At 45.2% G+C, this 13,470-nt stretch overlaps 1 protein-coding gene across 1 annotated transcript in view; it reads right to left on the bottom strand.

Moving 5' to 3' along the window:
* arhgef2a (Rho guanine nucleotide exchange factor (GEF) 2a) overlaps positions 1 to 13,470 on the bottom strand; it is a 125,672-nt gene that overhangs the window by 32,414 nt on the left and 79,788 nt on the right. The window lies entirely within an intron of this gene.

Genomic DNA, 13,470 nt, shown 5'->3' with positions numbered 1-13,470 from the left:
CACACACACACACACACACACACACCCCTCTGTCCAGGACGGCCCAGAGTCAGACACATCAGCAGCAGCTCAGAGGGTCAGTATGTGTGTAACTCTGATGACAAAATGACACATACTTGGATCATATGCACACACTTTCACATCAGGGGAACACACGAGTCTACTTTATATAAAACACTGCACTCTTTGATTTTCACTGTTTAATCATAAGGCATATTTTCAAACAACAAACAAAAAAGCAAATAGCCTACTCAATGGTGTTCATTTCAGCACTGTACAGCAGTAACATGAATAAGATAAGATAAAATGGCCTTTATTGATCTCACAATGGAGAAATTTACTTGTTACATGCAGCTCTTAGAAAGAGTGTGCAAACAGGCAGAAAATGTGACAAAAAACAAAATAAACAACAACAATTAAATAGCAAAATAGTGGTATCTTATGTACAATGAATACCAAGGACTTTGTGCAGATAAGTGATTTAAATACTGGGATTATTGCATGTATTCTGCAAAGGGGTTATTGCACATGTCACTTTACAGTCTTGTGGGGATGAAGGGCCTGAGGGTGTCTCAGTCTTCCACTGAAAGAGCTGCTCAGCTCCTCTACAGTCCCGTGCAGTGGGTGGGAGGTGTTATCCATGATGGAGGTGAGCTTGGCTAACACCTGAATTTACCTGAATTCAGAAAAAGCAAAAAAAACAAACTCAATTCAGTAGTAGAAAAACAGATTTTCTGTAAACACAGAAAATCATGGCAATTGTGTTCACATGGTCCAACAAAGTTGCTCTTACATCACCAGAAATAGGGGTCTGTGACCATGACCTCGTCCTCCTCCTCCTCCTCCTCCTCCTCCTCCTCCTCCTCCTCCTCCTCCTCCTCCTCCTCCTCCTCCTCTTGCTCTTGCTCTTGCTCTAGCTCTAGCTCTGCCTCTTGCTCTTCCTCCATCCATGCTTGCAAAGTTCTTGAAATGGCTAAACTGAGGGCTTGTTGTAGCTGTTTGGGGTTCTGTTGTGCAAGTAAGAGCCATCAGGTGTGTATTTGAGTGGTTGCATTACACAATGTATTCTGTATTTTTGAACTAAGTGTCTTATATGAAATAGAGTGTAGTATGCAGGACCAAGTGTGTTCCATAAAGGAGTAAGTGTGTTGCAGAATTGCAACTAGAGTGCAAACTAAAGCAGCGCTTTTGTTTAAGGTATGGGTACATGTGTTTGAGGTATGGTAACAATTTAAGCTTCATGTACACTGTAATAGGGCACATTCCAGGACAAACTCTTGATGTAGTTGTTCTTGACAGTTTTGAAGAGTCATACGCCCTGATCAGGAACAGTAACGTAAATAAAAACAGATCGTTCAGTTATGTTTTAGGTTTTGTTCCTCTGAAGATCACCAAATGTCCCGATACTGCAGTAGTTTGTAGCCTAATACTGTGGCATGTACTGTCAATGTGACACCAGAGGGCGCTGTCGCTCTTTTTATTGAACGGATCATACCTCTGCAGGTTTGATTAGGGTTACCCCGCAATGCTCCAGTAAGTTAAAGGTCAGATGCTACTGGTCAATATTAGTGCAATACAAAAGCTGAAAGTATTTGCTGTAGACAATACTTTTAAAAGTACAAATCATTTCAAACAAGAGTCGACTAGTTTTGCAGCTGCTTTATTGCTTTGTTGACCTTTCTCCTGATGCAGAGCCAGGCTGATGGTCAGGATCACTATTGAAACCAGTGGACCTGGAGGAAACCTACACAGTAAAGAGGAGTTCACGCGCCAGACCATTGAACCCCAGACTTGCTGTGGAGCGAGAGCTTTAACCAATGTGCCACCATGGCGCCCTGTCTATAAACAGAAACAAACCAAGCCCCATCAAATGACACCGCTCTGGAACTGTTTAATACTTACTGCAAGGCATAGTCACAGTCCCATCAACCGTTTTGCATGATTGGATCTTTACAAGGTTCCAAGTAGAACTTCAACATGCACAAAAAGAAATGGGAGTGAGACAGTTGTTTTTAGTAAATCTGTAATGTTCTTTGTTGCATTAATAATGACAATCTTGTAGAGTTTTTTATGTTGCCGGTTTATTGTCCCTCACTGTCACCATGTCGATCTGTATTCGACTGATATCAACAATAATCCCCAGCATTCATAACCACTCTCGCCCGGACTATGGTAAGCCATAAGGGTCAAAAGCATGTTCGCTTTAGTAATACAACAAAACATTTTATTGAAAACAACAAATGTTTTTGCAGCTGATCAAAAGTTTAGAACCACATGCTTTTAAAAGGTCAAATCTGTGCAAAAATGTGGATTCAGTGTTATTTTCAATCAGGATTTCACACTGTCCTGACTTCGTCCGGATGCAGAGGTTTAGACGGTGGTTGGGTTGATGAGCTGCATAAGCAGAACCTCTCACAGTGCACCACCGCTGCTGAGGGGGGACACAGTAAAACAGCCATTTAGAATTTCTGAAAAGATCCTGAGGGCCCTGGAACTAAAACGTCAAGTGGAAAATTGGCTGTTCGTCAAAATTAGATGACACTCGACCCAAATAAAGCCGTTCTAGGAGCCGACGGCAGCACAATAACCAGTGGTTCCCACAGACGAGGGCCTCAGTCTGAGGGATGCTCTCAGTACATCTGCACAAGCCAGCGGCCATTTGACCTTTGCCCTGCACCACCTGAAGCTCCACTGTTCCACTGAAGGCCATTATGGCGCCCCCTCTCTGTGGGGGGGGGTCTGCATGTGATGCCAGTAACCTTGGAAACCATCATAGAGTTTTTGTAGAGTTATGATAGAGTTATGATAGAGTCATGATAGAGTTATTATAGAGTTATTATAGAGTTATGATAGAGTTATGATATAGTCATGATAGAGTTATGATAGAGTTATTATAGAGTTATGATAGAGTTATTATAGAGTTATGATAGAGTTATGATAGAGTTATTATAGAGTTATGATAGAGTTATGATAGAGTTATTATAGAGTTATGATAGAGTTATGATAGAGTTATTATAGAGTTATGATAGAGTTATGATAGAGTTATGATAGAGTTATGATAGAGTCATGATAGAGTTATTATAGAGTTATTATAGACTTATGATAGAGCTATGATAGAGTCATGATAGAGTTATGATATATGATATAGTCATGATAGAGTTATGATAGAGTTATGATAGAGTCATGATAGAGTTATGATAGAGTTATGATAGAGTCATGATAGAGTTATGATAGAGTTATGATATAGTCATGATAGAGTTATGATAGAGTTATGATAGAGTCATGATATAGTCATGATAGAGTTATGATAGAGTTATGATAGAGTTATTATAGAGTCATGATAGAGTTATGATAGAGTTATGATAGAGTTATGATAGAGTCATGATAGAGTTATGATAGAGTTATGATAGAGTTATTATAGAGTCATGATAGAGTTATGATAGAGTTATGATAGAGTCATGATAGAGTTATGATAGAGTTATGATAGAGTTATGATAGAGTCATGATAGAGTTATGATAGAGTTATGATAGAGTCATGATATAGTCATGATAGAGTTATGATAGAGTTATGATAGAGTTATGATAGAGTTATGATAGAGTTATGATAGAGTTATGATAGAGTTATGATAGAGTTATTATAGAGTCATGATAGAGTTATGATAGAGTTATGATAGAGTTATTATAGAGTTATGATAGAGTTATGATAGAGTCATGATAGAGTTATGATATATGATATAGTCATGATAGAGTTATGATAGAGTTATTATAGAGTTATGATAGAGTAATGATAGAGTCAGCTGTGGCCACAATAGTAGATTACCACCACCGTGTCTTGAGAAACTTGGTAACACAGGGTTGTAAAGCGTATTGTTGGAACACCTGTTTCAAACTTATTTACCACTAATTAGGAACTCAGAAGCAAATACACACACACACATTGTGGCATTTTTAGGAGGAAAACAGGTCATCATTAAAAGTTCTTTCTTAATAATGTTGTGCAATTTGAAGCTAAAATGTAGTGATTGAGTATACTGAGATGTATCATTTGTTTTTAGGAAAGTAACTGTAAATGACAGAGTAAAAGGAGTCTTCTGAATACGTGTTCTAAATACATGTATTGAGGCTTAGACATATTTCAAAGAGGAGTTATTAGGAAGGACAGCTACCCTACTGTCCCTGTGTCGCTGACGGATAAACGGACTTTCCTAACAGTCTCCTTCAAAAAGACCCATCAAGGTCAAAATGAATGTGATTTCCGAGCTTCCCTCCGAAACCATGTGTTCTCATTAAGGATTCATGTAAAGTCATTGGACCGGCTCCGACATGCTGCAGCACTAATAACCCGAGCGCGGCCTGGGCTGACCACTCGCTCTGTTGTGAGTAATAGTGTTGTCAATGAGCAGTGACAGGAGCATGCAACCCTGGAAACGGCCTCCGTGGCGGCACATAGACCTCTGCTCCAGTGTGCGAGTGGAGCACATCAGGCCACTGCTCATTCACTGACACCTTCATTGTAGTGGTGTGGCTTTCCAAGAAAAAGCAACCACAAACTTGCTTCATTACATTTTGCCCAAGACAACAAGAGAGCACAAATTGTCTAAAATGATGCCTAAAAGCCCTGCTCCGGGGGAAGGAGAGTGTGCTGGTTGGAGCCCAATGTTTTCTCGTCAACAGTTAGGAGGCTCTGGGTGATCCAAATGCGAGCTTTTCTGTGTAACTTGTTTATATCTAGGGTTTCTGCGGGGAATTGACAAGCATTAAGGGGCCAATCAACCCGACGGGACAACAGCGTTGGTCCAGGTTAGTGATGGGCGATACCACATCTGTCGATATCGATGCTATGACGATACTATGTCTTAACATGATCCAGTGTTTCTTTTATCTGAAGTGTGTTCAGTAGAATGGGGTTGTTGGTGTCGCGGTCTTCAGCCCTATCTGACGTTCTGCGATCTTGTCTGCTGAGGCGCTCCCATCCGCCCTGGATCTGTAGCCTGTCCGTCCATGGGAGTGGATCTCTCCTTCTGTGGTTCTACCCGAGGTTTCCTTTTTCTCCCTCTGGGTTTTGGTGTTTTTCATCGCCGTGTCGGACAGTCTCAGGACGGGGGGCGCCCACGGGGCTCGTCACCACCTGCTGCCGACACTTATTAGGACATTATGCTTGCTTGGATACTTCATTTGCCTGAACTTTACATTGTCTTGTTTTGTTTCATTGCTTTAATGTTTGTGCAGGCCTGTGAGGGAACTCCTGTTGTGATGTTGGGCTATACAAAACTATTGATTGAAATTTAGTGATTGATACTTTTGGGGTCATTTGTCGATGGGTGAATATATGGGTGAATGCATTTCAATCAATATACATTTCTAAAAGTCATTGTTTTATATTGTAAAAATATGTAAATTAAAATGATACTGGTACTGACTTGGATTACAATGAGCATCAAATTAGAATGTCTTCAAAAATAACAGCGCTGCACAAATGATTTTAATGTCATGTGTTTGTCAGACACATTCATCTGCAGTTTCGTGGAAAACTCTCCTCCCTGTCCTCTCATTCCTCTGTTTGATGGACTGTTTGCACTTCTTCAAATAATGTCCAATTTAGTCAACAGTGCATTTAAAATTTTCATCCTATAATCAAGGTCCTCTGCTTCATGTTTGTTTTCCGTATGAACAAAGCACAGAGCTGGCAGTTTGGATGATTTTAGTCTCTTCTTTTCATTTTCAGATTTTAGTCGATGACAATATCTTGAAATTTGAATCAAAGTTTTAATCTTACAAGCCTTGCACTAGCCTAGTGCCACGAAGCTCTTCAAACATAAGAACTGCTTGAATTACAAAAAACAAATATCTCCAGAAATCAGCAACACTCTGGATAACTAGGAAATGAGGCCCTATGTAAAAAATCCTGAAATATCCCTTTAAGCTCGTGCATCACGGCAATTCGGACCTGAATGAACACCTTTCTGAGTGAGGATTTTAGAGGCAGTTGTGGTGAACAGGTCTGAGCTCATTCTACACATTAGGACATGGCTGGAACATGTAGGGGGAGGAAAATACATCATTTTTACATTTTGATACTCCCTTTAATGTTTACTCCCCTGAATGGTCGGACCAAACAGACTTCAGGCCTGAGCTCTTTTAACATTGGAGACACAATAAGAAGTCCCAGGTCCCCAAAGAGCTGCACCTTCAGAACCTCCTGAGGCCACATATCTTTGAACAAGCATGTCGTTTTGTCTACTCTGCGATCAGCAGCTGTGCTTTCACTGAAGACTCATCTTTTTATCATGGGTAACCTGTTTTAAGTCTTTATTCTACATCTTTTAATCTTTGACTTTAGTTTGGCCTTTTTGCTGTATTTCCCTGGTTATCTTATAAACGCGTGTGGAACATCTTGATCAGACTATGTAGATCAGATTATGATGTTTATACTGTATGTATCTTCAACTCCAGGAATTAGCTCATGATCAGATTGTTGGTGTCCATGTTGCAGGTTTGATTCCTCGTGTTACCTCGCCCCTGGTGTGTGTGTTTGGTGTGTGTGGTGTGTGTGGTGTGTGTACTGCCTCTGTACACTGTCAGACCTCATTACCAGCGTTTCCCGGCTCCTCACAGGGAAGTGTTCTCGCGCTGGGACCCGCTCTCTCCGCCGTGTGACTCACCCGTACTTTGTGACTGCATGTGAACACGCTCTGGGGGAAAACGGCTCTTTTAAGTGTGTTTCCCCGGCTGCCGAGCTGGTCTCTGCGGAGCTCTGCGGGGAGCAGCCGTGCCCTTGTAAACGTGTCTCTCAGGGGCCCCTCTCTGGCCCCGCCCTGCTCCAGAGAGAGCACCGTGTGATGTCTTTATCATACACAGAAACACCTCCCGAGGCGTCCACAGCTCCACGGTTTGGGACACACAGCTTTTACAGTTATGTAAGGGAAACACTGAGGGAAAGTGGATATCACACCCTGTATTTCCTCATCTTCACGGGGATTCAACCTTCCTCTATAGAGTCAGAGTTTGCATTAATTAATTATTTTTTTTCAAAACAAACCCATTACTCAGATTTTGAAGCCACAGATATGGGCAAATAAAAGCCTACTTTTCGTTTAGTTTATTTTTAATCTTGAACTTTATTTTTACTTGATACATTGTACCTTCCAAATGTAGTACAATGTAAAGTACTATTAAACAATCTGTAATAACATTGGCAAGAAAAAGTGAGTACACCGACTATAATGTCTCACATTTTTGTGTAAATTGGTCACTAAATGTGGTCTGAAATCACAGGAATGAATAAAACAGCACCGCTTAAACTAATACCACCCAAACATTTACATTTTATCATTTTTTTATTGGCAATAACATGTAAACATTCACAAGATGGCATGGAATAAGTAAGTACACCGTTAGATTCCATCATTGGTTCAGCAGAATTCATTTTTACATTGATGATGTCACGTTGTCCAGGCCCTGAGGAAACAAAACAGCCCCACACGCTTCTCCTGCTCCAGACTTCACAGTGAGGAGAGGGTTTTGATGTTGATGTGTTGTTTCATTTTTCCTCACAACTCATGACGTTGTGTGTTCCTCCCAAACTATTCAACTTTGGGTTCATCAAACCACAGAATATTTTGCCAGGAGTGTTGCGGAGCATCCAAGAGCTCTTTCACAAACTTCAAACGTTCAGAAATTGGGTTTTTTAGACAGCAGTGACTCTAGGGTTCTTTCTTATCTCATTAAGTATTCTGCATTGTGCCTTTGGAGTCATCTTTACAGGGCGGCCACTCCTTGGAAGTGAAGCAACAGTGAAGCCAAACTGTCTCCATTTATAGAAAACATTTCTAACTGTGGATTTATGAACATGACGACTTTTAGAGATGGTTCTGTAACCTTTTCCGGCTTTATACAAATCAACACTTCTTGACTGTAGGTCTTCAGAGAGCTCTTTGAAGTGTGGCATGATGCACATCAGACAATGCTTCTCAACAAGGGACTATTCTTAACTACTGTGTGTTTTTCAGTGGCAGCTTTAAGCCACACCTCAGTGACTGGACTTCAGGTTGGCTCACACCTGACTCAAAATGTCTGCATTTGCTTCTGGAGGATATTTAGGCAGGCGGTGTACTTACTTATTCCACGCTCTCCTGTGAATGTTTACATGTTTTGGCCAATGAAAAATATGATCAAATGTTTGGGTGGTATTAGTTTAAGCAGATACTGTTTGATCATTGCTGTGATTTTGATGAAGATCAGACCACATTTAGTGACCAACTTAGGCAGAAACGTGAGAAATTCCAGACGGTGTACTAACTTTCTCGCCACTGTATGTAGTACATACACAATGGAATATAATATATAATTATATATTATATATATATATATATGTGACAGTGTGGAGGGCATCTGCCCTCCCCATACCTGTTTCTTGGGGCGCTCCTCCTCGCGCTCCTCCTGGTGCTCCTCCTCGCGCTCCTCCTGGTGCTCCTCCTCCCGCTCCTCCTCGCGTACCTGGCTTGGCAATGATTGGGGGGTGGAGACCCGAAGGGATTTAGGCCTGGGTTGGCGGATCAGATCCCTCTTGCCTCTTCCCCGCGCTGGTCTGTTTGTGGGTCCACGGAGTTGCGCCTTGGGAAGCGTTTGTGGTGGCTTCACACGCCGTGGTCACCGCAGTACTCACTGCTTCTACCCTACGTTGGTGAGTTTTGTATGCCGCCTGTTATGCACAATTCATGCACACTTGGCGCTCAACTGTGCTCTTTCCAGTGCTCTGGCGCATGTTGACGCCTGGTCGGCTGTCATATTCAGCTGCTGCTTTTGGAATCACCGCTTACTCCTCTCTGGTGAGTTTGGCACATAGTTGCTTCTCATGCCACGGTACTGTGCATGACAGACACTTACGAGTGTTCTTCTCCTTCCCCAGTGTCACTGCGGCCCGTAGAGGCTGCGACAAGGCTCGTTGTGCCATCAGCGGGGACGTTGGGTAAGCGGCACGTCTTGCCTTTTTGACCCGTCTGGCCGTGCCCTGCCCGTCCTAATTCCTCGTCTATTTAGTGTGGTGCGTATCGCGCACGTTTGCGGAGGCTGGGAGTGCACCTCCGCCGGGGTCTAGAGACCGGTGCTTTTCCTGTCGGTAAGTTGCTGGTTTCTGCCTGACTCCTCTTTTTCAAATTCTAATCCACGGTCTCCTAACATGGTGCGTTTCCACCATAGCGGGACCAACTGCACCTCCCGCGTCAGCTGGGGATACCGCCTTGGCCCACACCATCCACGCGCTGCTACAGCGAAACTCCTCCCACCCTGTTGTTCTGGATGACACAAACTGGTAAAACCTTTTTTTGAGTTCCATTTATTTCGACCAACGAGTTTCCGCAGTTGTTCCCACAACTGTTCCCATCTGTTCAACGGGAACAGTTCCATGTACATATTGTATATTTTTAACTGTATATAACGGGTGTTTGATTTATTTTGCAATTTGTTTGCTGCATGGTTTGTACTTTTGTTTGGGTTGTCTTTATTTTGTTCCACTGTGCGATTTTAAAGAACATTGGCCTTTTAACTGTTAAATAAAGATATACATTTTTATATTAAAGGTTTTGTCTCTGCCCTACTTTAAAAAAAGGTAAAACGAACCTGTGTCTGCCTTGTGCAGGGTCCTAGGCCTATCCTAGGTGGCGTTGTTGACTAACTATTGACCTGCATTCCTCACCATGCCACATTTTGGCGTTGTCGGCAGGATACCACAAAATTAAAGGGGCAGAGACATTTTTATTTTTTTTGGTAACTTTTGTATTTGCAAAAACAAAACAAATCCAGAACAGCAGTGGTGGTGTTAGGACTCAAATTTTTCTGTTTGGAGCGCTTGGCAGTTTTCCTCAGACGACATGGAAGAGGAGTTGCAGCAGCTAAAAGATCTTGTTTTACAGCTTCAGGCAGACAACGAGCAGCTCCGGCAGGGGCGCGCTGGTTCTTCGGACCCTGGCGTGGGTGCCGCTCAGCCTTCTGCTTCATCTGCTAATGCACTGCCCCCTGCCCCCGCTGTAACGGAGCGGTTGGTGGTTATACCTCGGGACCGCAGGTGCTCTATCTTTAGTGGAAGGACTGGGCTGGGGATCGCTGAATGGGTCGAAGAGGTTGAGGCGTGTATGCGTGCTCGACATCTCACTGCTGCTGACCGCGCTTTATTCATCTTCGACCATCTGGAAGGAGAGGCCAAACAGGAAATCAAGTTCCGGCCTGTTGCTGAGCGTGGGGACTCGGTTAAGATTCTTTCGATCCTAAAGGAGCTTTATGGCTGCCATCAGTCTTACATTACTTTACAGCAAGATTTCTTTGCCCGGCATCAAATGGAGGGTGAGAGCCTTCAGGAATTTTCACTTGCCTTAATGTCGCTGATGGCACGGGTTAAGCAGCAGGCACCAGATGGGATGCCTAATGCGGAAGTGTTGCTTCGAGACCAGTTTACCGAATATGTTCTTGATTGTGCCTTGCGCCGCGAGCTTAAACAACTTGTTCGTAGGCAACCAACAATCACCTTGATGGAGCTTCGTGCGGAGGCGATCAGGTGGGAGCGCGAGGGCTTGCCAGGGGGCGCTAGGGGCCGGAGCTATTCTGTACCTTCGGCCTTGGGCCTTCAATGTGGGGTGCAGGGTCGTGTTCAGCCTAACCCTCAGGTTGACCCACCCGGGCCTAGTCTAAGAGAGCTTATGGACCTTTTGAAGCAGCAACAAGAACAGTTGAATAAACTCACTCAAACTGTGGTGTCATGTTAGGCCCCCCGTCCTCAAGAGGATAACTTGGATCCCTTTCCACTCATTTGTCACAGGTGCCAGCAACCAGGACACTATGCTAGGAACTGTACGGGTCCTAGGGTTTACAATCAGCAGCGACCAAGTAGGTACGATGGTCCGGGGTCAGGGAATTCGAGGCAAACCCATTCCAACTGGCCGTCGGAAAACTAGAACCCACTGAGCTGTTGAGCCACAGTTCAGGTGGGGAGCCCTTAGGCTCACGATTAGACACAGCTTGTGGATTGATTGCGCCCTGTCCGAATATAGATGTCTCAATTGGGGGGGTTTCGGTTTCGTGCTTGGTGGATACTGGTTCCATGGTTTCTACCATCACGGAGAGCCTGTTTGTGGAGCAGTTTGCACAATGGGGACAGGATCGCCTTCGTTCCTGCAATTGGCTTCAGCTTAAGGCGGCTAATGGGCTAGCTATCCCCTATGTCGGCTATCTGGAACTGGATGTGGAGTTGTGTGACAAGGTTATTCCGCGCTGTGGGATCCTGGTGGTAAGGGACCCCCCTGGTGCTGGTTCATCTGTCCCTGGTATCTTGGGGATGAACGTCATGCGACGGTGCTATGCTGAACTTTTCAGCGCACTCGGCTCTTCTCTTTTTGATGCACCGGCCGCATCCAAGGCCCCTCACCCGGTCGTCATTGCGCTACAACAATGTCACGAGGTGCGTCCGGAAAAGGATTTGTCAGTTAGCACAGTGAAGGTTCGAGGCAGACGAGCAGTGCACGTGCCGGGAGGTACTATGAGATTGGTAGCTAGCACTTGTTCTGGGGAGTTTGCTGAAGGAAATGTCCTGCTAGAACCACCCGAGACTGGGTTACCCGCTGGCCTGCTTGTTTCATCATGCCTGGTGAGAGTGGTTAGAGGGACAGCGTATGTTCCTGTAGTCAATGTGGGGACTAAGGACGTTCTCCTTTATCCCCGGACCACGCTGGGTAGTCTTAGTGAGGCGCAGATTGTGAGCTTGCCGGTTGGTGTCACTGAGGATCGAAACACGTTGGCATTTACACACTCTCAGACTGCGTCGCCCCCCATGCCAGATAGGATAGCGTCGCTGGAATTGCCCGCTCTTTCGGACCAGGATAGGGACAAGGTGCAGGTGCTATTGCGAGAGTACGAGTCAGTCTTTGCTACACACGACCACGATCTGGGATGCACGACCCTTCTATCGCACGATATACCGCTGGCTGATGATGTCCCAGTTCGCCAAAGGTATCGTCGCATCCCGCCTTCAGAGTATGAGGCTGTCAAGGCGCATATAAATCAGCTGCTTGAGTCTCAGGTAATTCGGGAGAGCAGCAGCCCATACGCTTCACCAATCGTATTGGTGCGAAAGAAGGATGGTAGTCTGCGCCTTTGCGTGGATTACCGCCTACTCAACAGTAAAACGCGGAAAGACGCTTTCCCCTTGCCTCGGATCGAGGAGACACTGGACGCTTTGTCCGGGGCCATCTGGTTCTCTACTCTTGATCTTGCCAGTGGCTACAACCAGGTCCCTGTGACTGAGGCTGACAGGCCCAAAACAGCCTTTTGCACCCCCTTCGGCCTTTTCGAGTTTAACCGCATGCCTTTCGGTTTGTGTAACGCCCCGAGTACCTTCCAGCGGCTGATGCAGAGGATGTTTGGCGACCAGCAAGGCCAGTCTCTTCTGCTCTATCTTGATGACATTGTTGTCTATTCATCCTCTGTCGAACAACATCTACAGCGTTTGGAAATGGTGCTCGGTCGGCTTAAAACAGAGGGTCTGAAGGCGCGGCTCGAAAAGTGCTCATTTTTCCAGCATGAGGTGGGGTATTTAGGCCATGTCATCTCGGACCAGGGGGTGTCAACGGACCCCAAAAACATCGAGGCTGTGTCCCAATGGGAGCGTCCCACCAATGCTTCTGAGCTGCGCTCATTCTTGGGCTTCGCCAGCTACTATCGCCGGTTTGTTGAGGGATTTGCCAAGTTGGCTACCCCTCTGCACCGGATGCTGGCTGAGCTGGCGGGCACGAAGTCTAAGAAGGGCTCGGGCAAAGCTCTAGAAGCTGCATGGACTCCGCAGTGCGAGCAGGCATTTGAGGCGTTGAAAGCTAAGCTAGTGTCTGCACCCGTTCTAGCATTTGCAGACTTTTCAAAGCCGTTCATTCTAGAGGTGGACGCGAGTTATAGTGGGCTGGGAGCTGTCCTCTCCCAAGAAACAGACAGTGGGGTGAGACCAGTGGCCTACGCAAGCAGGGGGTTGCGGCCCACTGAGCGCAACATGGTAACTTACAGCTCCATGAAGTTGGAATTCTTAGCGCTCAAATGGGCCATGACGGAGAAGTTCCGCGAATATTTGTTGGGTCACAAGTGCACAGTATACACGACAATAATCCGCTGAGCCATCTCCAGACTGCAAAATTGGGTGCTACAGAGCATAGATGGGCCGCGCAGCTTGCTGCCTTCGACTTTGAAATAAGGTATCGTTCAGGTCGAAGTAACAGGAATGCTGATGCCCTATCCAGGCAGTATCTGGGTTCTGAGTCTTTGGCCCAATATCTGCCCGGAACTTCAGCCCCTCTTGCACTGCAGCACGGCCCGCTGCTAAACCCTGTTGTGGCAGCCACCCAGTCTTTGGTCTCAGCACTCCCAGGCCACTCAGTTGCTGACCTCAGGTCCTTACAAGAGAATGATCCCCTGTTAAAGGAGGTCCTTGTGTTTTTG

Source organism: Gobius niger, assembly GCF_951799975.1.
Source record: "Gobius niger genome assembly, chromosome: 14".
Taxonomy (NCBI): domain Eukaryota; kingdom Metazoa; phylum Chordata; class Actinopteri; order Gobiiformes; family Gobiidae; genus Gobius; species Gobius niger.
The sequence above is the reverse complement of the archived record's forward strand: the minus strand, read 5'-3'. Positions and strand labels throughout refer to the sequence as shown.